Raw genomic sequence first — 26,911 nt, 5'->3', positions numbered from 1 at the left:
AATCATTGTTACTAAAATTAAGTGTACAAAAAGTATTCCGTGAATTATTTTAAAAAATAATAAATAATCAAATTATGTAATAATTAATGGGTAATTATTAAAAATATAGGTTGTTATGAAATAAAATTTATATAAAAGAATAAAAAATTTATAATATGAATTGATGATAGAATTCAACATCTGAACGAAACTGCAGAACCCAAAATATTATTGAGATTAAATTAAATATCTTGGTAATATTTTAAAATTTAAAGTGATGAATTATTATATGAACTAAAACTGATATGATAAATTACATGTAATTAAACCGTCAGAAAGTAAATTGCATTAAAAAAAAACTGACTTTTTTTCTTCTAAATGAATTTGTTTAATCAGACGTTGTAATCTACAGCAAGTTTTTTTTTTGTTCATAATAATTGTGAAAGAAAACAAGGATAATATCATAATAACTAAATTTCATAATCATGGCCTCTTGGTAAACCTCAACAATCACTAATTTTGCAAAAAGAATAAGCTCGAATTTTCATGCCCAATCGAAAATGGTCAAATTAACTCAATGTGATGCAAGTAGAGATTTTGTGATCAATGGTCAATTGTTTGCATAGTGAATGATTTAAACTACCACTATATTATAATGACCATTTAATGAAGTATGATTGCTTCTATTTAAATCTATCTCCTCACTGTAAAAAGAAATCACTTTTTTATTTTATTTTAACAAATCTCAAAATCATTGAATAATTAGGAGAGATTTTGCACACTAGTCACTACGATCTGAATTCAAATTTCACTTACAACTAAGCAGTCATTTTTTTAAGCATAATTTTCAATGTTCCACTTCACGGTTGATTGAATAAATTAACCCTAGACTAAAAAGAAATAGAATATAAAAAAAATAACCCTAGTTGTTGACTTGTAGCAATAACTTATGTATAGATTTAGTATCAACAATAAATTTATTTTTTATATATTGTTGGCGTAAAATATTCTTTTGCTATTCATATTAATTATGACTTTTAAGATATTTATTATTAAATATTTTTTGTCTAATACTATTTATTATTGAGTAAAAATTATCAAAAATTATAACTTGTAAATTTTGGTGGAGTCTATCTTTCATTTGATGAATTTCTTTCTTTAGAAGTGGATTACACCATAAAAAATTGGTTTTCAACAAATTTCTATCAAGAATAAGGAGATTGTTATTACTAATATTCCTTATCAAAATTATCAAAACATGTATTATATATATGTTAATATGTACCAGTAACAATAACTAGATGCTCCTAATATGATCCTTAAGATGCATTTCCTTTCATTTACTTATTTTTTTCATTCATGAAAATCAAACTTGGTATTAAGATGGTAATCAACTAACTAGAAGCTCTTTACATACTTTATTCACACAACTAAATTACATAACTTTAGTATATTTTTTCTTTTATCTATTATAAGATTATAATGATGAGAATAAAATTTTGGTATGCATTGCATTTAGAGTTAATGTCGTGTGTCATGTTTTAGTGTTTTATTGGTGAGGCGGCTAACAACATTAACACATCCTTTACGTTAATGTGGGCTTCCCTACATTTGAAGTCATTCATATGACTATACAATTATTAGAGTATGAAAGTTTCATGGCCCCGCCAATGTGATTGAATTGAATGTTTTGAAATACAAGGTATTGGGAAATGGGTGGATTCAACTACCCCAACTACAACTATAGATTAATTATAAATAATTCTTCCAATATCACTAGTATAAACACATTGACCATGAAATGCCACACCCTTAGTAGTTTCAACATTTGAAAAATATCTCAAAATAAATAATAATGATAATAATAATTTTAATTTATTTATTTATAAATTATTCAACTATCATGTATTTATTAAAAGTGTTATTCTAATAAAATTGTATTTATTATATTTCTTAATTTGTATTATTAATCCTTATGCATAGACCCCATAAAGAGTCTCCTTCACTCCCCGCTCCCCCATATGTCCTATTTGCATTCCTCAAAACCTAAGGATAAAAAGCTAAGGGCCATGTGGGGACAATGATTAACATCTCTTAATTCACATCTTTTTATATGTTTTGATTTAATTATATAGAATTACAAATTGGAACCATCACAAAAAAGCACTCTAGCTTGTGGGAGCAGTGTGCAAAGCCACAGATTGGAGGCTTATGTGTTCTTTGAGAAAGGCCAAAGAAAAAAGGGTACAAAATTGCATCCCCACATAATAAAAGGCCAAGAATTTGAAGGTACCCACTTTTTGGGACCCTCTGGTTGTTGAGTACAACCAATCTTGGGACTTATTATCTCTCAAACAGTGAAGTCATAACTCCAGAAAAATTTAAAATTTTGAAAAAGGTCTCAATGTTGGAGCTTCGACTAGAGGTGTCTAGAAGACTAAGACCACTCTTTCTACTATAAAAATGTGACTTTTTCTTCTTTTTTACTCGTAGCATGTTAAGCATGCCATGTGACTGTTGCACTTTTTCTTCTTCAATAATTCAATGCTGCTTATTAAATTAAAACAGGACTTAACATTTTTTTTTATTCTTATAGATATAAGAAAGTCTAGTTTTAGTCGATCATCCAAATAGATGTTAGCTTTTATTCTTATCATTCTAAATATTTTTGAAAATAGTTACTATTCTTATTTACTATTAAATTGGTTATTCATGACATGGACGTATTATTTTGATAACTTATATAATATAGTATCTAACTTTCTTTTGTTGTGATAATTGTCATATAAATAGGGTCATTTATATTGTTCATGTCAAGAAAATTATGTTAAGGTAGTATTATAAATTATTTAAAAAATATATTATATTAAAAGTTAATTTTATTTCATCATTTCAAATTTATTTCATTACTTTTTATTAAATAATATAACTATTTGCATTTGTTTTAAAATATGAGTAATGAAATTAATTTGATACTTATTTTGTTTTATTGTGATTTTTCGTATACTTTACACATTTAATTTGTTGGTTAAATATATTAAGATTTTTCTCCTAAAGTAATTATAACACTTGTTGGTGTTTACTAAAAAAATACTTGCTAGTGTGATATCATCATATTACTTTATTCTTTTCATCTTACCATTCATACTCCTTTTGATTTGAGTAGAAAATTTTTGTCAAAAATCTTCTTATAAATTAATCAAATGAAAAATTAATGTAAATACTACAATATTTATTACTATTATTAATAACAATATCACAATTATAGTAATTTTATGAAAATATCAAAGATTACAATGAAACATTGCGATTGAAAACTTCAAAATTTTGTTAATAACTAATTTGATTGATAATCATTAAAAAAACAGACATTTAATAAATCAAATATTCAGATTCATTGAAGTAAATTTTCATAATTAAAACATCTAAATTTAAGAAATCAATACTCCTCTAGCATCATATAACTCAAATAACAATGAAATTAAAATAGAAAATAAATTAACATCAAAAAATAAATAGAAAAAATAAAATAAAAATAAAAATAAAGGAAAAACCACACATAGACCTTGAAATAGATGTTATCAACAGGCTTAGAACAATGGTTGATGTGCATTGTTATTTATATTAATTTTTATTGTAATTAATTCAAAATAATATGAGAAAGATGTGCAAATAACTAAAATATGAGTTAACTAAATAACCATATTATGAGAATTATGACATTACTCATACAATAACAAACCTTTAATTTTTTCATAGAAGACTTTACTTTCACAATATGTACAACTAACATTGGCTCACCAACTTTTCTCAAGGGGACTATATTCTGAATTTTAGATAAAAATAAATAAGGAAAGATTTTTCTAGTAGATAAATGGTGATTAGTTGTAATACAACTTGCAATTAATGGATTTTCATTACAAAAGAATATGAAAGATTATGAGAGAATTGATAAGTTTTAAATTTTGGATGGAAATATCTTGAGTAAGAAATTTTGAATATTTTACTTTTATGTTTAATATTTCTAGATTTTTTTTTCCTAATGTCTATTATATAAGTATTTTATGGTAACTTTTAAGATAATAATTAATAATTTATATTTTATATGTAATTTTTTATTTATATTTATTTTAAAACTGAAATAATTAATAATTATGTATATTAACATAATAAATAATTATTATTATAATTAATGTTTTTGATGTTTTAGAGAGAAATTTTTTTTTCCAAAGTTGCTTACTTTTCTAATATGTTATTTTTATCGCTAATATACCTTAATTTTTAACATATAATAATAAATATTTTTAATAATTAATTTTTAAAACCAAAAAAATAATTGAAATGGAAAATATTAAAGGGTTTAAATGTGAAGTCCCACATCGGTTAGGAAGGAGAACGAAGCATGCCATATATATGGGTGTGGATACCTTCCTTGTGAGGACGCGTTTTGGGGTGGCATGCGTGCCATTGCCAGAAGCAAAACCGTGAGGGCTGCGGCCAAAGCGGACAATATCCACATGCGGGTTGCTGGGCTGTTACATTTGGTATCAGAGCCGGGACCCGGGCCGGTGTGCCAGCGAGGGCGCTGGACTCCCTTGAGGGGGGGTGGATTGTGAAGTCCCACATCGGTTAGGAAGGAGAACGAAGCATGCCATATATATGGGTGTGGATACCTTCCTTGTGAGGACGCGTTTTGGGGTGGCATGCGTGCCATTGCCAGAAGCAAAACCGTGAGGGCTGCGGCCAAAGCGGACAATATCCACATGCGGGTTGCTGGGCTGTTACATTAAATATTAAAAATTTGTTACTTTTGATCAAGAAAAATTATCTTTATATTGCACAACACATTCTTATTATTGAACTCAAATTTATTTCATGGATGAATGACACATATATTTAATCTTTTGGTCAAATTTTCCAGAATTGATGTCTTTTATAAATGTTTGTTTGTTCCATTTTAAAAGAAAATAATATTGGTTGAGAATATATTATTTTGGATACATTTCCTATATCAATATAATAAACAATAATTTTTATAATTACTATTTTTTGATATTTTGGAAGAAAAGAATTATTGCGGAAGTTGTTCACTTTTCTAAAGTATTATTTTTTCACTAAAATACATTAATTTTTGGCATATATTAACAAATAGTTTAATAATTATTTTTTTATGAATTTTATAAATCTTTTGGGTGAGAAATTTTATAAATTTTAATAATTAAATTTTTTAAACCAAAATAATTAAAATGAAAAATATCAAAAGGTATAAATATTAATAATTTGTAACTTTTGATTGAGAAAAATCATCTCCATACTAGACAACACATTCTTATTATTGAACTGAATTGCATTTCAATAGATGAATGATACATACATTTAATCACTAGTTGATTTTTCTAGGAACAATGTCTTCTACAAATGTTTATGTATTATCTAGCTCGGTCAAGCTAAGCTAACCTCATGCCAAATTCGGATACAAGCTCACTCACATTGAACCTCTAGCCCATCATCATAAAGTGAAACTCTAGATGGTTAACTCCTAATAGCTAGCAGGACATCTTGACACGAATATCTTTCACACTATCGTAGATTACGAGCCTCCAAGGTCTTGTGTGATTCTAAACTTCTGAGCTTTCATGCCTTAACGATTATAAGCTTCCAAGATCTTAAGCGATTAAGAGCTAATCAATTCTACAAGCACTTCGAATGCAACAAATTTAACCTTCCACAATGATTCCACCATAAAGCCAACTAAAATGTGATCCAACCTCTATACCCCACCCTTGCCAACAAAACTCAGCATTTCCACTACAAAAGGGTAACTTCACTTATAAATTCTTCACTCTAAAAAGGTTGGAGCTTAGGGAGCTTATGCATTATCCAACTCAGCCAAGCTGAACTGACCTCATGCCCAACTCAGACAAGTCGAGTTAGGTAAGCTTGCCCACACTGGTCCCCTAGCCCATTAATGCCACAAAATGAAACCATAGGCGATTCATCCCTAATAGTTCCAAGAGTATTTGTATCGATCATAACAATATCTCCACTTATCAAGAACAATTTCTACATATAATCATCAGAATATATCTCTAAGATATCATAGAATATTATCTTTGTATATTATATCTCTTAAAATTGGGATCACATTATGAAGAATAATATTCTTTCTTATCAATAAAAATATCTCCTATAATTATCCAACATTATTTCGAAGCCTAAAGATAAGATTAATCACACATACACACGCACATATATATGGGACACCAAGTGCCCCCACTACTATCGATATGGAACAACTAGGATGCCATCCCCACCGTTGGAGTAGTAGATTTTGGTAAGAACAATTTGCTTGTTTATATTTTGAAAGCAAATAATATTTGTTGATAATCTATGATTTTGGATACATATCCTATATTAACATAATAAATAATAATTTTTAAGCTTAAATATATTTTTAATCCTTAAAATTTAGGATAAATTAATTTTTGATCTTTCAAATTTAAAATTGTTATTTTTAGTCTCTATAATTTTCAAAAGTCTTATTTTATTCTCTCATGTTAACAATAATATATTTGAATATGATAGATTGAGACAGTTATATACCATCAATTGAAGTTAATATGATGTTTTCACTAATTGAGACACTAATAGGTAGATTTTATAGGACATTATTTGATAGATTCCTTAATAAAATTTGAGTATAAAGACTAAAATAAGATTTTTTTAAATTATAAGGACTAAAAATATCAATTTTAAATTTGTGGGACTAAAAACATATTTACCTTTAATTTAAGAGATTAAAAACATATTTAAGTCTAATTTTTATAATTGTTATTTTTTATTTTTTGGAAGAAAAAAATTGTTGTAAAAGTTGTTAACTTTTCTAATGTGTTATGTTTTCCCCACTAATATACATTAAATTTTAGCATATAATAATAATAATTAATTTATGTGAATTTTATAAATTTTTTGAATTTTTACTTTAAAAATATTTCATAAAAAATAGTAATATTTTTTTTATGTGAATTCGTGTTTAATTAGATTTCCTAATGTAATAAATAATAATTTAATAATTAATATTTTTTATATTTTGGAAGAAAAAAATTGTTGTAGAAGTTGTTCACTTTGTTAACTATTTTTCTCTCTCATTAATATACATTAATTTTTGGCATATAATAGTAAATATTTTCAATAAATACTTTTATGTGAATTTTATAATTATTTTTATTTTAAAACTACAATAATTTAAAATCAATGTAATTAGTGTTTTATGATACTAGTTTTTCTTATATTAATATGTTATTATATTATATATAATTATATAAACAATAGAATCTTAATTTTATTTTATAAAATTTTTATACAGTATGTTGGAGAAAAGTCTTGGAAGAAAATAATTGCTGCAAAAGTGATTCACTTTATATATACTATAGATATTTATTCTCAATATGTATTTAGATATGTTACATCATACGTTATCTTTGAATGCTTACTAACATAATTATCAAAAGTTATTAGTACAAATACTTCAAAAATCATGTTCCTTAACTAAATACAAATGTTTAATCCCGACTTAGGTACGAGGTCTTGAATAAACTTAAAGAGAAATATTACCTACATATATAACATATCTAAATATATGTTATATCATTACCATAACACTCATTTTTTCATAAATAAAATTAAATAATAGGTTTTCAAAAATAAATGGGCCAAAATTAGATTTTTATGATAAAAAAAGATTTTTTTAGTAAAATAATGTTATGAAATAAAGTTTTTTTCTCGCTATTAGGTTTCATTCCTTGTAAACACAATACATTATTTATATAAATAGGAGTCAGTTAGGTTTAAATATAATTTGCTCTCTTTATTTTTTTGTGGTGCCATCTTGAAATCCTTTTAGAAATTATTGAACTCGAAAAGAAATCTAGGGGAGGTCTTTTTGTTATCGTCTTGTCTTGAAATCCTTAAATGAAGTTTGTTTATCCATATAAGGGAGAAATGAGTTTCTTACTTGTGGATATAGTACAGGTTGTGGGTAGAGGAGTTGGTCCTAGACCCCATAGGTTTTATTGTATGTTTATTGGAAGGATTGTGAATACCTTGAAACTTGATTTATTCTATGATTTTTCATTTGTATTCCTCTTATATTTTGAATGTGGAGTATGTTGGAGGGTTTGAGTTTGACCCTAAAAAGAATAATGGGAGAATGTGTTTGAAACCCTTAAAGCTTTTAAATTAATTAGAATGGATTGAGTAATATATTTAACTCATAATTGGATTAAGATTAAGTTATAATCCTTAAAGTAGGCTTAGGATTTGTACCTTTGTGAGATATAACATGTTAAACACGAGACTCCTAAGGGAGAAAGTTGTTCTTGGTTTCTTTGGTGCTAAGTGTGGATGTATTCATGCTAATCGCAAAAGTCACAAAGAGTACTAGTGATTTTGGTGCTAAGCCTAAAGATATCACATTAAGCGCTTACACCACAAATAATGACCCCTAAATGGATGTTAATTAAGCTCTTTTCTTGCTAGGTGCCATTAGAAAATCTATATGTTTGGCGCTAAGTGGCATGATCTTCTTAAGTTCCATAACCACATAAAGTCCTAGTGGTTTTGACACTAAAAGCAAAAAGAGTCATATTAAGTGTGAAAGCCATAAAGAAAAACTCTTGCTCTTTTTACCACACTAATTAGTATTATAACGAGTTCAGTAGTTGCAATGAGATGAGATGACTAAGTGATGAAGATTTTCGCAAACCTATCACTTGGCAAGTGAACCAAGTTTCGAAGTAGTATTTAAAGATCGTCCTCAGGGATTTGCGTGTTTAGTAACTCTCGCTCAAATGATTTAAAAGAGAATGAGTTTAAAAATTCAATTGAGTGAAAACAGATTCAAACAACACAATAAGGCAAATGTAGTAAAGACAATGATTAAGAAACAAGGATTGGCTCAGATGCACTTGCTAACTCATAGATCTTCTTAGCATAAATGCAATTCTAATTTCATTATTTCCACGTTCATTAAATAATCCAACAAGATTCCTCAAGGTTGAATCCTAAAGTCATTAAGCTCAAAACATGATTCCTCAATGTTTTGAGTCTAACACTTCGCATTAAGAACAATAACTTGAACAATGTGACTAACCAAATCAAGTCTATTCCTAGAACAAGAGGTGGTTAGGTGCAAGATTCAGTTCGGGTTTTCGAAAGCGTTTTCCAACTGGATTCAAAAGCCAAAAATCATACAACGGTTGATCAAGCCGATATAAGCGTTAAGCAAAGAATCATTACACAAATAATGAGATCAAAATGCATATATTTAAGAAGAAGAGGAGTTAGTAGTTACATCTAGCCAATCCTTAAGAAGTTTAGCCACCCATGGCCATTACAGAATCAAAGAGTGAAAAGAAGAAATTACAAAGCAAAGGATGAAGAAATGGAGTTGATCTTCGTTCCCAAAGGATCCAGCTTCCAAGTCTCTGTTCTTCCTTCGTTCTTCCTTCTTCCCAAGCTTTTCCCCTGTTTTTCTCTGTTAAATTCGTGATCCCTCTTCCGTTCAGGTTCTCCTCCTTTTTTCCCTTTTATATCAGCTCTAAAACTGGGCAAAAAGTGAAATTTTTAACTCCACCGCTGCAGCTGTAGAACCACAGCTATGGCTGTGGAGAATCCTTCAAGGTGAAGTAACTTCTGGCGCTGCAGCTGTAGCTTTGCAGCCATGGCTGTGGAGACTCCTTCATTATTAAGCAACTTCCTGAGCTGTAGCTGTGGAACCACAGCCATGGCTGTGAGTCTCTGTGGCTTCTCTTGATTTCCCAAGCCTCAACGCTCAAGCCTTGGACCCTGCAGCTGTAGCTTCAAGTCTCTGGAACCAAAAATGAGCACTCCAGATTTCCACAGCTATAGCTGCAGAACCACAGCTATAGCTGCAAGTCTCTGGACCTCTAAATCCTTCCCAAACTTCCACAGCTCAAGCTCCAGATCCATAGCTATGGCTGTGGATCTCTGCCTAGCCAAAAGATCCTGCACAAAATGAGAAAATTCATTAAGATTGCTACTACTTCTCTACTCTTATAGTATGACTTAATTCTATAAATTAAAGGGGTGAAATACATATATATTATCTACAATTATATATAAAGATTGCCAAAAATTGAGTGCAAAACTACAAAAAAAGGACACTCAACACTAAGCATAGATGAGAATATAATTTCATACAAAATAGTGAGCTAATGATAAGATGTTAAGATGTACAAGAATTATGATGACACTTGATCTATAACCTCTAAGATATAAAAAAAATGTAAGAACCATATTACTGATATAAACGTTTGTATAAAACATGCCTCATAAGTATAGAAAACTATTTTGGAAGTATGAATCTAAATCCTATGTCAAGGTGGTCGTTTAGGATCTTGACCTTGAGGATGAACTTAGTTTAGCCTTCGTATTATTCATCACTGATCTCATGTGACCAAGGTACCTTTGCAAGACTTTGAATCCTTGACAAATCGTTGATGGATATTACCATGGTTGATAGTGATGTTGGCAGATACCATGATGTGGTAATCCATTGGTAGTCATGTATTCTTGGGATACTTTCCATGTAATGGTATTTCAAGATAGTGCCACATGCATAATTGCATCAAAGTTTTGTTGAAGCATAATATGATGTTGTATATGAACTTGAGATTTGTTTTTTGATGTTTCATGAACAATATTATATTAAATAATATTTATCTATATGTATGTGAGTTGCCAGAACTTTGTTTCACATTGGGAGCTTGAGTGAGATACTTCTCATTACTTTTTGTTATTTGTTTTGATTTTGTTTGGGTTGAATGTCACTTACAGGTGAGGATAAACTTGAGTTGGATGTTGTTGAAGAGGCTTACACCTTAACTTTACTACATTGGGTTCCTTGCTTTAATAAGATGTGACGTTAGTTAATAAAACTTTATTTAATTTGTTAAAATGATTACTTATGTCTTGTGATTTCTATTAGATATTTCAAAGTGAGCTAACCTAACTCACACGAGTTGACTCACCACGGATTGATCCTTAAAACAGGTTAACTCAACTCAATTTACTAACTAGTGAGCTAGGAAAATTTTGATTAGACTCAACCCACCATAGGTTGGTGGGTTGACTCACCAGATTTAAAAAAAAAATAAAAAATAAAAAATCAATTACATGTTCCTATTTGTAATAGGTAAAATAAGAGATACCATTTTTTATCAAGAAATAAAATCTATCATTGATTCTAATGCAAATACAAAAAAAAAATATCAATTAAAATTTTAAATGACAACTATAGAAAACATAAACGTAGATTTTTCTAATTGTAGTTGGTTAAATAGGCCAACCTAACTCTCTTTGGCCTGAACCCATAACTTGTCTAGGTTGATATATAACTAAAATTGGTGCACATTTTTTCCTGACTTGGCCTAGATTTATGGTGGAATAAATTGACTCACTTTAACATCACTATTCTATGTTACTCTTGGTTTTTGAAACATTTATATAATGTTTGAAGTGTCAAAAAAGTTTAGTTTTATCTTAAGTTTCTTTTGATCACTACTTAGACATTTGATGAAATGATGATGTGATAACCTTTATCACTTTAAGAAAAGTTTTAAAAAACCACCTTTTTTTATTTTTATTTTTGTAGCTTACTTATATTAATTAATGGTATGGGAGTTTGAGGTTGTCAAATGGGTCACATAGGCCAAAATATGTTTTGAAGTGCAAAACACAAGTGAAGATGATATAATTAAATTTGCAAAGTTGATTATAGAGTGGTCAATCGTCCATTGGTTCAATATATTAAGAGAAACTAGGACAACCTTAGCTTGGGAAAATTTTAAGAAAGTCAAGGTTTGGAGAGAGGAATGCTGAAAAATCCCATTTGTTATCTTCATTGTATTGATTTAGTATGGTCAATTGAGAGAGTGAGTGCGAGAGAGATTGAAATAGTTATGCCCAACCTGTCCATACGTGCTTGTTGAATCCATTGTATTTCGATAGTGCGGAAACTCGTGTTGTTTATTCCTTTCTTAATCCAGCATCCAGTAGGTCGCTGAATATGGGCATGCCCGAACGCAAGGTTATCCGAGAGACTCTTTGGTTCCCTCCCAAGCAAGGCTAGAATCCAAGGAGGAACTCCCGACTCAAATAGGTGTGATATCAAAGTGGACTCCATTGCCCAATCTCTTCTTTTATGCTATTATTTCGTCGAGTACTCAAAACAAGATGAACAAGCGAGAGGAAAAAACCTCACATAAGCAAGCAGTTCGGTCTACTCGCTTTTGGCTTGGGCTTTGCGAATGGTACTTGCATTCTCGAAAAACAAGGCTCGTTCACTTGGCTTCTAACTTCGGAATGCTAGAGGAATGGTTGACCTAATACATGAACCAACTATCCGAGATTCTGCCTTCCGCTTTGAAAATATTGGGGGGCTTTCAGCTGATTCGAAAGGGATCGTCAAGCCAAGCAAAGATTCGATTACCTGTCTTTAATGGGTAGGCAACCAAAGGAAAGATTCAATAGGGATTTGAGCTTGCTTTTCAGATTCTACAGGCAAGCGGAAGGTCAAGTGGCTTTTGTTAGATACACAATGTCATGGATGGATATGATAATGGAAGGAAGGGCTTATGAACCGACAAGTTACCCCTACATGTGGTAGGGGGCATCAACATAGCAATTGTCGGGTTTTTTCAATCTTCTAGAATAGATACAGGAATGAAATCAGAACATGAGCTAGTGCCACCATACCCCTTGGAGGGACTCCTTTTTCAGAATAAATAATAAAAATGAATAATACTTTTTTTGGTGGGAAGTAATGTACCTATAGAACAAATCTTTATTTTATTGCCGGATTGTCACTTATGAACAACTTCTTTCTATTTTCAATTCACGGATCAGACTTGTTGAAAAGAGCAGATGAAATTTTAATGTGGGTGGTTGGCTCAAGAAAAGTGGAATACTAACAAGTGAGGAGAGGCTTTCTTTTTGGTTATCCCGAATGAAATGCTTGTTCACTTTTTTTCTGCCATTTTATTTTCTATTAGTATCAAAACTCGACTTCAAATGGAAACATTTATCTCAACTGGAAGGATTTTTTCTTTGTCTTTGTCAAGCAGGCACCATAACAAAACTACACATCGGGCAGCTAGCAGTAGTAGCAAAAAAAAAGATGGTTGAATCTCAGTAGTTGTGGTCGTGACAGACACTCGGGCTGACAACCATCTTAGTGAGGTAGTATATTTTGTTGAAGTAGCGGGTCTCCCCCATCTGGTACTTCTCGTTCTAGTCAACGAAGGAACAATCTTTCGAGGAATAACCTATTATGTAGTTGGACTACCAAGATTATTCAATAGTAGTAGGTTTAGGATCATCCTCTAATACTAATAAGAAAAGGGCTTCCCCTTATTTATACCTTTAGACCTGACCAAGAGAAGTAACACCGGTGGCCCTTAGAAAGAAAGGTCCCTCGAGCTTTATTAGTAGTTACACGAGTGCTCAAATCAATATCGAAACACATATGGAGTGTCTGGCCTAGACCACAAAGAAAGAGCACAAGCAGGACTCCCTACACCCGCGTGAGGGATGACTTAGAGAATAGACGACTTGAAAAGGTCTCCATAGACAAAGAGACGATCTACACTGAAATAGAGAAAAGACATTAGGAGCACTCATTCCTTGTACCCGAGGAACTAATTCATAAGAAAAGGGATCTACACCAGAAAAGGAGTTTACGGTCGGTGCCCATATAGACACTTTCACTCACATTGCTTTAGGCAATACTCTTCTTACTAAAGAAGAAGACTTACTGAAAGAGGGAGCAAATTTGTCATTGGACAAGGAAGGAAAGGAAGATCTATACAAGAAAGAAAAAAGATTAGAAAGTGTTAACAAGACTATTAGACCAAGAACAGAACTGCTGGAGGAATAACTACCTAAGGCATAAAATGACATAGAATAAGTAGAATCTCATGCAAACTGTGAGGGAGGTGGTTAACCGGTGCTTAGAGAACTACCTGGGATGCTTTACAAAAGATAGACCAAGGGAATGGGTACATTGGTTACCTTGGGCATAATAGTAGTACAATACCACTTCTCATTCAACAACCAAACAAACACAGTTTGAAGTGGTATATAGGAGCCCACCCACCACCTCTAATTACGTCCTATACTCATTAGTCTAACAAAATGCATCAAGTTGATTGCGACTTACGCTAGGGATTATGTTTTGCAACTTTGAAAGGCAAATTTGCATGGAGCTCACAAGCCCAGATGATGGAGGACCATCCTTGAGACATCATATAGGGCCTATCACAAGGTCCATGGCTAGGAGAGTTGAGAAAGATGAAGAACACACCACACCAAAACCCATGATCATCATATGTGTGGATTTTAGGCCCTCTCTTTAGCTTGTTGCTTTCCTTTCCTATTTTGCCCTTGTATTTTGGGGTACATTAGATATTAGGATTTTATTTTGTATTTTTATTTAGCCTTTGTATTATGGGGCAAAATTAGTCTTAGGATTTATTTAGGGACTTAACCTTGACTTGTGAGGTCAAAAGTCCATTTCTTTCATTTTCTTGGACTAAGGGTACTTTAGACTTTTTAGAGAGATGAGGGCCATTTCATTTGGGCTGCATCAAGGGTTCATTTAGGGTGCGTTTGAGCTTGAAATTTTTGGCCAAATTCTCCCAAGAAACCCTAGATGCTCTCCTCTCTCTCTATAAGTACTCTAGTGCCTCCACCTTGTACTCACTTTGGAATATATGCATTTTGAGTGAGCCTTGTGCCTCAAAAAAGCCTTCCTTAGTCTCCTAGGGTTCTCATGCCCATTCTCCTCTCCTCTCTACCCTAAAGAGAGTTTGAGTTCCCTTGAGTTAGCTCCACCATCCCTTGGTGGAGAGAGCTAGCTCCACCATCCCTTGGTGGAGAGAGCTAGCCAAGAGCACCATAAACACCTTCCACCTTCCCACCTCCATTTTCGCCCACCTTCACCTCTACCCTTCAATATTGTTTTTCCACCACCCTTGAGGAACATCCAGCCATCATCCTTCTTCCTAGACCGTGGAGAAAGAGGGAGCTCCTTTTTAGAAGCCAAAGAACACACCATGGAAAGAAGGAGCCATGGTTGTCTTCAAGGGTGACTTGTTTCCTTCTCTTGTGTCTTTAAAATTTTTCCTTGTCATGTCTTGATGTTATATTTAATGTTTTCTTCTCAAATCTTTTTTGAAATATTGTGTTCTTGTTAAGTGGTTCATTACTTGTTCATGAGTCTCCTTGTTCTCCTTTAGGTTTCTCTTAAAATAGGTTCTTTTGTGTTTTTCTCTATTTTGTCTTGGCTAGAAATTTTTGTTTCAAGAACATGATGAACATGTTGAACACTACATGAACTCTATTTTGATCTTTCCTCATCCAAGTTATGTCAAAGTTTATGTTTCCCTCTCTTTTTCTTTCTTCTTAAAATTCAAAATCTATGCATGACACACATTGGTTAGCATGAAACATGAAAAATGATGCATGACACCTCTCTCCTTGTGGCTGGCTAAACCATATATGTCCATCTTAGAAGTCAATCTTGCATGATAATTAGTCTTTAACATGCTTCAAGATTTTTTGAGTTTCTATGTGTAACTTGTATCTTGCACATTTATGGTTAGCCACTCTTGCATGCCACCATCACCCCTTGTCTTGTTGCCCATTTTATGAGTCAACCAAGTGAGTTGTAAGTCTGAAATATTGCTGAACATACTACAAAAATCTGCACCTAACAAGAATACAAAAGAACCAAAGACACATCACCCAAAACTTGCCATTTACATGCTACTAGTCCTTTTTGTCCCCTTCCTTTTTTTTGTGCAACCTTGTAAACCACCACAAATGTAAAAATCAAGCAACATAATAAGAAAAAAACAGAGAATCAAATCTGATCCTATGGTGCCCAAAAAGCTGGCGTGAAAATTGAAAACAAAAGAGAAAAGAAAAGAAAAAAAATTAAAAGGAATTGTTGCTAGACTTGTGGGCTTGGACCATTATACCCTTGCACATTTGGACTTGGACTTGGACTATTTTGGACCCTATTTCAGACCAAAACCTTGGCTGGACTTGGACAAATACCTTGGCTTGACTTGGGAGGATGGACATGAAATTATAAAGACAAGAAACACTAAACACTTAATTCTACTCTAGAGCCATTCTAGGATTTCCTTTAAGTGCTTTCCTTTTTTAAATCTGCCTTAATTTTTTGCTTGTTTTTCTTGGAATTCTTTGTGTTTCGTCTCATCAATATTCCCTTTGAGTTTAACCTTTCTAATTGAGCATTTTTATTTTTCATTTCCTTGGCCTCATTTCTTGCTCTTGGTTGGTTTACTTGGTGTAGATGAAGTACACTTCAATTTTCCCTTACGTTTGGGGAGATTGAGTGAGAGGAGTTGTTCGTGTAGCCCAAAGTTCTTTGGAAGGATTACTAAAAGTCTTGGAGTGTAGACACCTTGGGAGAGGACTAACCAAGTTTGCTCATTGTGAAGGAACCACCATTGGAGGCTTGAAGACTTTAATTTCTTGTTTTCTCTTTTGTGCCATTTTTTTCTTCCCCTTTCTTGTTGTTTTTGTTGGGCCACTTGTGTCTTGGTCCCTATTCAGTTGTTGGGTTGTAATTGGCCTTTTAACTAATTAATTTTTGTAATAATTTCATTTAGTACTTGTGGAAGTGTCTTGAATACCCCTAAGGTCACTTCAAGCTTCCACCCTAAGGCCACCGACTAGTCTATGTTTTATTGCTTTCCTTTACTCTTTCTTATTGTTAGTATGCATGCTTTAGGTTCCCTTGTGCATTTAGAAGGCTCTAAATTTCCCTACTAAGGGTCTGTGCACACACTCACACTTTGTGCCAAAATTGATTTTTGTGAGAAATGTGTAAGGGGACTTAGTAATTTCTACTAGAAAAGGCTTGATTTTTAAGAGATTCTTAGTAGTCCACCTCCCTTGATAGTTCACTTTGTGAACTTAGGCCTTAAATCACTATTCTTGCACTCAAAACCTTTTTGTGAAAACTTTTATCACTCACTCTTTGTGAAAATATTTCCAAGAATCCTTTGTGAAAACCTTTCTTGATCAAAGATAAGTGATCATTCAAGTGTACGTGGTCAAAATACCCTTAGTAGTAGACATAGTCTTAGGGATGAACTTAGAGAACTTAGGGAATACATAAAAAGAAAAGAAGAAGAAAATGAAAAAAAAAGAATATAAGAGAAAAGAGAGAGAAAATGAGAAAAACAATAAAGAAATAAAAAAGATGCTAGCAAAACTAGTCATGGAGGGGGGAGTTGGGGGATCCAACCCAAAGGTTCCCCCAACTAGGCCCCAAAGAGGGGTAAGAACCCCTAGAAGTGAAAGTGAGGGTAGTCAACACCCTACAAACCCCCCTCCCCAAGTGATAGCCAATATAGTAGTCATCACAATGATGATTACTATTAAAGGCCACCAAGAACACAAAGATCAAGGGAGTCTTCCAATAAGGAACCCAATATTACTCTTCCCTCATTTCATGGCAAAGACAATGTTGAAACATATTTAGATTGGGAAATGGAAGTTGAACAACTTTTTTCTTGCCATGGAATAAGTGAGGAGAAAAAGGTTTCTTTGGCAACCTTTAGCTTCCAAGGGCATGCTATGTATTGGTGGACCTCCTTGGAAAAAGAAAGAAGATTGCATCATAAGCCCCAATATAATATTGTAATGAACTCCGTAGTGCCTTAAGAAGGAGGCATATTCCCCCATACTATGACTGTGAGCTTATGGATAAGCTTCAAAGGTTAAAACAAGGGTCATCAAGTGTGGAGGAATATAGGCAACAAATGGAGTTACTCGTGATGAGGGCTGGGATAAGGGAAGAAGAGAGAACCATCATTTCTAGATTTCAAAAGTGGTCTCAATCTTGAAATAAGAGACAAAGTTAAACTTTTGCCTTATAGTGATTTAAATGAACTTGTTCAACTTTGTTCAAGAGTAGAGCATCAACTCAAAAGGAAAAGTTTTAGAAAGGACTCCACTCCCTCTTATTACAAGAATTTCAAGAAGAAGGGATCCTTTTCCAAACCTTATTTCAAAGAAAAAGAAAAAGACCAAGAAAAAGGAAAATCTTTTCTTAAAGCTCCTTCTATATCAAGTGATATCAAGTGCTTCAAGTGTCTTGGGAGGGAACATATTGCTTCTCAATGTCCCACAAAGAAAACCATGATTTTAAGAGGCCAAGACCATTATAGTAGCCTTGATGAAGCTACTTCTTCTTCATCTACTTCAAGTAGTGAAGATGAAGCCATAGATTTGAAAGAAGAAATCTTACCTTGTACTGGAGACTTACTCATGGTTAGGAGGCTTCTTAACAACCAAACTAGTGATATTGACCAATCTCAAAGGGAGAACTTATTTCACACAAGATGCAAGGTTTTATAAAATACTTGTTCTCTCATTGTGGATATTGGGTCTAGTTGCAATTGTTGTAGCACTAGATTGGTTGAGAAGTTAGCCTTAACTACAATACCCCATCCTAGACCTTATAAGTTGCAATGGATTAATGAGGAAGGAGGAATTGTAGTCAACCAACAAACAAACATACCAATCTTCATTGGAAAATATAAAGATGAAGTTTTGTGTGATATAGTGCCATTGAAGGCTGTTAAGTCTCAATTATACCTCTTTTTGGTTGAGACTTAGTGAATTAATCCACTCATCCTTTGCACCATTGCAAGACAATTGTCCCCTTTTTGATTCACTTTTTGTGCAGATATAACTAACCCATATTTAGCTAACAATACCTTAATACACCTCATTTTTTGTGCAGGTATTGAGCTAGTGAATTGAGGATGGAAGACCTTAGGATTGGAAATCTAAGGAGTAGGGAGCAGAGCAGAGTGGCTGCGCCGGGCGCAATATGACCCACGTCGGGCTTGATAAGAACAGAGTGTTCCACCTCTGAAAGTCACGCCTGCGCCGGGCGCGAGACTACCTCCGCCGGGCGCGATCGAGACCGAGAGTACCTTGAACTCTTTGGAACACATTGCGCCGGGCGTAAAAGGAAATTGCGCCGTGCTTACACTGAGGCAGAGAGTGCTCAAAAGACCCTGCGCCGGGCGCGAAGACTTATGCGCCGGGCGCGGAACCCTAATCTAATCTCCCCAAGCTCGTATTTGAAGCCATTTTCGAGGGTTTTCTCCCTTATTCACGCAGGGGCGCCTCCTTGGAGCTGTAGAAGGAATTCTCAGAGCTTTGGAACGTTCGTGTGTGGATCTTTCCTTCGGTTCTTCACTTTCCCCTTCATCTCTATTTTGTATTTACCCTCATTGTTGACTGGTTCCACTCATTTTTGTGGGGTTAGATGTAACCAACGTACTCTATTGTAATCCTTACGTTTTTAATGATATATATATGTATTGTTTCATTCTTTGTTGTGTACGTTTCTACGCTTAATGCTTGCTTTGGATTAATCACCCTTTGCATGATTTAAGGTTCCATTGAGTATTGGGAAATACCATTGAAACTAATTCTGGAACATATGCCTAGTGGAGATTGTATCTAGGGATAGAGCTTGACCCATTAGTAGTCTTAAACCCTAATCGGTAATGCGGGTGTAGGTATTGGGTACTCAAGGGATTGATATTCAATATCCGCACCTAGGCTCTTTCTCTAAGGGATTAGGTTTGAGTAAACGTATGGGTTGACTAAGCAATGTATGTAACAAGAGATTAAGGATTCATTAGTGTAACGTTTGGTGAAATCTGACCCCCACAACCTCACAAAACCATTATACCATTTCTATCTTTTTTCACTCACAAACCAATATTTATTTATAGTTTTCATTCCAACAGTCACAACTTTGAATTCACATGACAAACTATGAAATTGGAATTATTCTTTAGTCACGAATAGTCAATAAATGCTTATTTTACCTTCTAATCCCTGTGGATACGATATTTTTACTACTTGAACGGCCGGTATACTTTCCGTGTTTGAGACCGTTGATAGAATTAAACGAATTTACAAATATTAACAAAAGTGTTTCAACGGAAATCTCAACAAAGGCTAGTCATGTTTTGCTTGGGAGGCCTTGGCAATTTGATAAGAAAACCATCCATGATGGCCTCACCAATAAGATAAGTTTCCAACACTTTGGGAAGAAAAATCATTTTGTGTCCTCTATCACCTTCTCAAGTGAGTGAGGATCAAATCAAAATGAAAGCTAAGAGGGAAAAGAGGAAAAATAAGGAAAACAAAAGCAAAAATCAAAAAAAGATAAAAAAAGGTCCTCTTTCATGGACTAAAGAAAAGGGAAAGGAAGTATCAAGTTTAGAGGCAAGTTTCCCCTCTAAAGAACTTGTTCACAAGAGTCACTTATCTATCAAAAATGATATTAATAAAACGCTCTTGCTTGAACAACCTTTATACCTCCTTTGTTTCAAAGAGACACTCACTACCACTAGTCATGAAATTGAGTCTCTACCTCAAGAGGTACAAACACTTTTGAAAGAATTTAATGACCTATTTCCCCAAGAGGTTTCAAGTGGATTTCCACCTTTGAGGGGAATAGAGCATCAAATAGACCTCATTCCGGGTGCAAGCCAACAAAATAGGCATGCCTATAGGACTAATCCCCAAGAAACCAAAGAGATAGAAACTCAAGTTGAGGACTTGCTGAAAAAGGTTTGGGTTCAAAAGAGCCTTAGTCCTTGTGTTGTTCCCATTCTTTTGGTGCCTAAAAAGGATGTCAAATGGAGCATGTTCATGGATTGTAGAGCCATCAACAACATCACCATAAAATATAGGCACCCAATCCCTAGGTTAGATGATATGTTGGATGAATTACATGGGGCCATCATATTCTCCAAAATTAATTTTAAGAGTGGTTATCACCAAATTAGAATCAAAGAGGGTGATGAATCGAAAATCGCTTTTAAAACCAAGTTTGGTTTGTATGAATGGTTAGTGATGCCTTTTGGTCTCACCAATGCCCCTAGCACCTTCGTGCGTCTCATGAATCATGTACTTAGGGATTGTATAGGAAAATTAGTAGTTTTCTATTTTGATGACATTTTAATTTTTAGCAAATCCTTAAATGAGCATCTTGGACATCTAAGAGAAATGTTAATAATTCTTAGGGACAATCACCTCTATGCCAACTTAGAGAAATTCATTTTTTATAAAGAAAATGTGAACTTTTTGGGTTTTATAGTTGGAAAAGAGGGAGTGCAAGTTGACCCTAAGAAAATAAAAGCCATCTAAGATTGGCCCACCCCAAAAAGTGTGGGAGATGTGAGGAGCTTCCATGGTTTAGCAAGCTTCTATAGAAGATTTTTCAAAGACTTCTCCACACTTACATCCCCTCTTAATGAGCTTGTTAAGAAAGATGTTCCTTTCATTTGGGGTGAAGCCCAAGAAAAATCTTTCCATGATCTTAAGGAAAAGCTTACCCATGCACCCATACTAGCTCTCCCAAACTTTGCTCAAACCTTTGAGCTAGAATGTGATGCATCCAGTTTTGGCATAGGTGTCGTGTTACTTCAAGGAGGCCACCCCATTGCTTACTTTAATGAAAAACTTCATGGGGCCACCTTGAATTATCCCACCTATGACAAAGAGCTTTATGCCCTTATTAGAGCCCTCCAAGTTTGGGAACATTACTTAGTGACTAGAGAGTTTATCATACACACCGATCATGAGTCACTTAAGTACATTATAGGGCAAGGGAAGTTGAACAAGAGACATGCTAAGTGGGTCGAATATCTTGAGCAATTCCCTTACATTATCAAATATAAGAAGGGAAAGAATAATGTGGTGGCGGATGCTCTATCTAGAAGACACTCATTACTCTTTTCCTTGGGGTCTCAAATTTTTGGGTTTGATAATATAAAGGAATTGTATGAGAATGATCAAGATTTCCAATCCACCTTCACCAAATAACTCCAAAAGCCTTTTGATGGGTTTTATCTTCTTAAGGGGTACCTTTTTAAAATGGGAAGACTTTGTATACCCCAAGGATCCATTAGAAAGGTTTTTCTTAAGGAAATTCATGAGAGAGGACTCATGGGCCATTTTGGGGTTGATAAAACATTAAGTATTTTAAAGTGTAAATTTTATTGGCCACATATGAGAGTAGATATTCAAAGGCATTGCTCTAGTGCATCACTTATCTTCAAGCAAAATCAAGAGTGATGCCTCATGGACTCTACAACCCTCTTCCTATAGCTAGCTCCCCTTGGGTTGACATTAGTATGGATTTCGTACTTGGTCTCCCAAGGACCCAAAGGGGATTTGATTCTATCTTTGTGGTAGTAGATCGTTTTAGCAAAATGGCCCATTTTATACCATGCCACAAAGTAGATGATGCTAGCTATATTGCTAAACTTTTCTTCAAAGAGGTGGTCCGTTTGCATGGGTTACCCAAGACTATTGTGTCCGATAGGGATGTTAAGTTCCTTAGTCATTTTTGAAAAATTCTTTGGGAAAAACTAGGAACAAAACTTGTTTATTCCACTACTTGCCACCCACAAACCGATGGGCAAACCGAAGTAGTGAGTAGTTCCTTATCCACATTGTTAAGGGTCATTCTCAAAGGGAACAAGAAAACTTGGGATGAATGCCTCCCCCACATAGAGTTTGCCTACAATAGAATAGTGCACAAGACTACTAACTTATCCCTCTTTGAGGTTGTATATGGCTTTAATCCTCTTATCCCTCTTGACTTGCTCCCACTCCCTAATACTACTTCCTTGTATCATAAAGAAGGAGTATCTAGGGTTGACTTTATAAAAAAATACCATGAGAAAGTCAAGAGCCAAATTGAAAAACAAACTAAAAAATATGCCAAATACAACAACAAAGGGAGGAAAAAGGTGACTTTTGAAGTTGGGGATTGAGTTTGGCTTCACTTGAGGAAGGATAGATTTCCTACTCAAAGGAAGTCCAAACTAAGCCCTAGGGGAGATGGTCCTTTTCAAGTCCTTAAGAGGATTAATTACAATGCATATATCCTAGACCTTCCCTCCAAATATGGAGTTAGTTCATCTTTTAATGTTTATGATCTTACGCCATTTGTAGGGACTAATAACATGGATGAGGTTGAAGATTTGAGGTCAAATCCTTCTCAAGAAGGAGGGGATGATGGAGGACCATCCTTGAGACATCATATAGGGCCTATCACAAGGTCCATGGCTAGGAGAGTAGAGAAAGATGAAGAGCACACCACACCAAAAGCCATGATCATCATGTGTGTGGATTTTGAGCCCTCTCCTTAGCTTGTTGCTTTCCTTTACTATTTTGCACTTGTATTTTGGGGTACATTAGATATTAGGATTTTATTTTGTATTTTTATTTAGCCTTTGTATTATGGGGCAAAATTAGTCTTAGGATTTATTTAGGGACTTAACCTTGACTTGTGAGGTCAAAATTCCATTTCTTTCATTTTCTAGGACTAAGGGTACTTTAGACTTTTTGGAGAGATGAGAGCCATTTCATTTGGGCTGCATCTAGGGTTCATTTAGGGTGCATTTGAGCTTGAAATTTTTGGCCAAATGCTCCCAAGAAACCCTAGATTCTCTTTTCTCTCTCTATAAGTACTCTAGTCCCTCCACCTTGTACCTACTTTGGAATATATGCATTTTGAGTGAGCCTTGTGCCTCAAAAAGCCTTCCTTAGTCTCCTAGGGTTCTCACGCCCATTCTCCTCTCCTCTCTACCCTAAAGAGTGTTTGAGTTCCCTTGAGTAGCCTCCACCATCCCTTGGTGGAGAGAGCTAGCCAAGAGCACCATAAAAACCTTCCACCTTCCCACCTTCATTTTCTCCCACCTTCACCTCCACCCTTTCAACATTGTTTTTCCACCACCCTTAAGGAACATCCAACCATCATCCTTCTTCCTAGACCGTGGAGAAAGAGGGAGCTCCTCCTTGAAAGCCAAAGAACACACCATGGAAGGAAAGAGCCCACCACCAAACCATCTAAGTATGGGGAGTGCCACTACTACTATCATTGTTCTACTAATGAGTGCAAGTCTCGCTCATTGAATTGCCGTAGTGCTGCCTTGAGAAAGGGAATCCCGACCTACATCTCTATCCGTGTTAGAGTAAGAAGTAGAAATAGTAATGTTTGACGTAAATGTAATTATTAGTGTAGTGAAATCTTTATGATTGAAGTTTGCTTCTCCAGAGCTAAAATCGAACTACCTACTGACCACCCCTATAACTAACTGAAGCCTGGAGTAGATCAGAATGAAAACTCATTTCGTTTTCAAGCCAAAGTAAAGTTAGAGCCCCTACTCTATTTAACGAACCAGGGAAAGGAAAGAGGAGAATCAGCGTTAGCGCAAGTGATCGAATGAGGAATCCAAATTCTTAAATTCACAATGGGCCAAAAGAAAGGAATTGCCTTGCCCTCGAAACCTGAAGCCCTAACCTTCTATCTTTCCCAATAGCCAATTCTGACATATCTCTGTTCGAATCAAAACTTCCTCTATTTGTTGGAAAAAAGTCCGCTCTTCAATCATCTACTCGGTCTACTATTTAAGATAGAAGCGAACCAGCTACTATAGACAGGACTTAGGGGTAGGTAGGCAAGAGAGGCTGGAGACACGGAACTATCCGCACAGTAAGAAGAAAGGACTAGAGCTTCACAAAAAGGCCATCAAGCTAGGTCAGAATCCTCAACTTAAGGCTAATGAAAAGAGAGTATAATTCTTTCAATAAAGGTATACCCCGGAACCAGCTCTTCATAAAGCCAGCTATTAAGAGCAATAAAACGGAGCGATGAAACCTTGAAGGCCATGAATAACCATCATGTCGTTGTTGAAGTGATCAGGTTGCGTGATCTCCACCCTTCTTAGAAAGACCTTAACACTAGCAATTGTGTTGGTCTTTCTATTAACCGAATCAGAGGTGACGATGATGCAACAACCTAGACTCAAGGTCTTGATCTTGGTACCAAAAGCAAGTCTCCGCATATAACAAATTGTGAAGAGACCAAGAAGCGCTCATGAAAGAGGTTAGAGAAAGAGCAAGAGAAGTAGGTGTAGAGCGAGGCATCTGATGGAACGAAGATCGTAGAAGGACCGATCCAAGCAGAGGCAGCGGTGGCCTCAAAGTCAGAGAGTGAAGGAGTCGTCATGGCTAGCTCGTGGAAGCCAAGATGGGACAAGATCGAAGGGATGAGTATTGTGTGAGAGAAAAATGAGTGTTCTTGGAGTTCTTATGGAGTTGACGGTGTAGTTGCCGTTGTGGAAGGTGTGAAGCTTGATTCCAGTCCTTCAATGGCAGTCACCCTCGGGTCGTAGAGCATTGCGAGGATCGAGATTGCGAAGATCACTATGAATCGCAAAGAGATATCCGTGGCAAAGAGAGAAAAGGGAGAAGGCTAGTAAGAGAAGGGTTTCCTTCAGCAAATAAAAATGAAAGAAATGAGGAGGTAGAGGTATTTATGCGCGAAACTATGAGCGAGGGAGCGATTAAGAGGCAGTTGTTAAAGAATGATCATGTGCGCGTGAAAGGAGCGTGGAACAGGAATCAGCGAAGCATGACTGTTGTGTGGTTGTTAGAACGTTCTTGAATCTTATTTCAGTTATATATATTTGGCCGAAAATGTGAAACGGAAGGGACAAGTTTGTAATTTTCTTAATTCAATCAGAAAATTGTTACAAGGCTCAGGAGGGCCAGGATTCATCACTCCAACTTATGATGAGTCAGGCTGCAATGCTGTGAATTTTCGAGCCCAGTTATACTGGGTAAAGAAAGCCTCAACCAAAACTAAATGTTCCACGGGAAAAAGAATTCTTAGCCCTCTCCTTTTCTATATAAAGGTCCATCATAGGGCCTAGAAAGACAGCCGATAAGTCCATTTTCCTAAGGTGACAAAGAGTAGGCCCAACATAGAACCCCAAGCAATCTAACAAGCACACGCAGTCACATAAGACAGGTTTTTCCCATGGGAAATTGAAAGATTTGAAAGTAAACATGGTTTATGGATGATTATATAGAAGCTTTCAAGTTTTTGTCTTCCTAAGAAATGAATTTGTTAGAGGAAATATACATTGGTTTCATTGTTAGAGGCTTGCAACAAAATGTTAGGCGAAAATTGCATATCTTCAAGCTTCAATCTTTGGGTTCAAACCATTCAATTGGACAAGAATATAGAGGTGCATATATATATATATATATATATATATATATATATATATATATATATATATATATATATATATATATATTTGCATGCTTTTATGTGTAATTTTAGTGCTATAATGAGGCCATTGAAGAGTCGTAAAGGAGAAGAGATTGGAGACTATAGACACCCAATTTCGTCCGGGGGCATACAAACAACAAGATAGGACATCAGAGGGCCTAAAAGCCCAAATCAACTATTTTTAGTGGCCCAAAACGGGCCGTTCCCAAGTTCGGAACGGGTCGTTCTTGAATTGGAACGGGCCGTTCCGAGGCTCCTAAAAGGCCTAAAAATTGTAGGTTGGAACGGGCCGTTCCGGACCAGAACGGGCCGTTCCAAACCAATCAAAGGGCCTTAAAAACTTGGTCTGGAAAGAGCCGTTCCTAAACCCGAACGGGCCGTTCCAAAAGGTTAAAAAGGCCTAACAAACCTAGTTTGGAACATGCCGTTCTAGGAAGGGAATTTAGTGTTAATTTGTCCTTTGGAACAAGCCGTTCTCATTTCAGAACGGGTCGTTCTAGGGTGCCAAATTAACACATAACGTGCAGATCCGGAACAGGCTGTACCGAATCCAGAACGGGCCGTTTCGGCGCACATCTGATGCCTATAAATATAAATCTCGAGCACAGTTCTCCAGGCGACCAGAGAAATTTCGAATAAGACTCCTTTGAGCACGAAAATTCTCTATATCTCTCCCCTCTATTGTAT

This window comes from Cajanus cajan, chromosome 9, assembly GCF_000230855.2.
Source record: "Cajanus cajan strain Asha chromosome 9, NIPB_CcT2T_4, whole genome shotgun sequence".
Lineage (NCBI taxonomy): Eukaryota > Viridiplantae > Streptophyta > Magnoliopsida > Fabales > Fabaceae > Cajanus > Cajanus cajan.
This window is presented reverse-complemented; position numbering follows the sequence as displayed.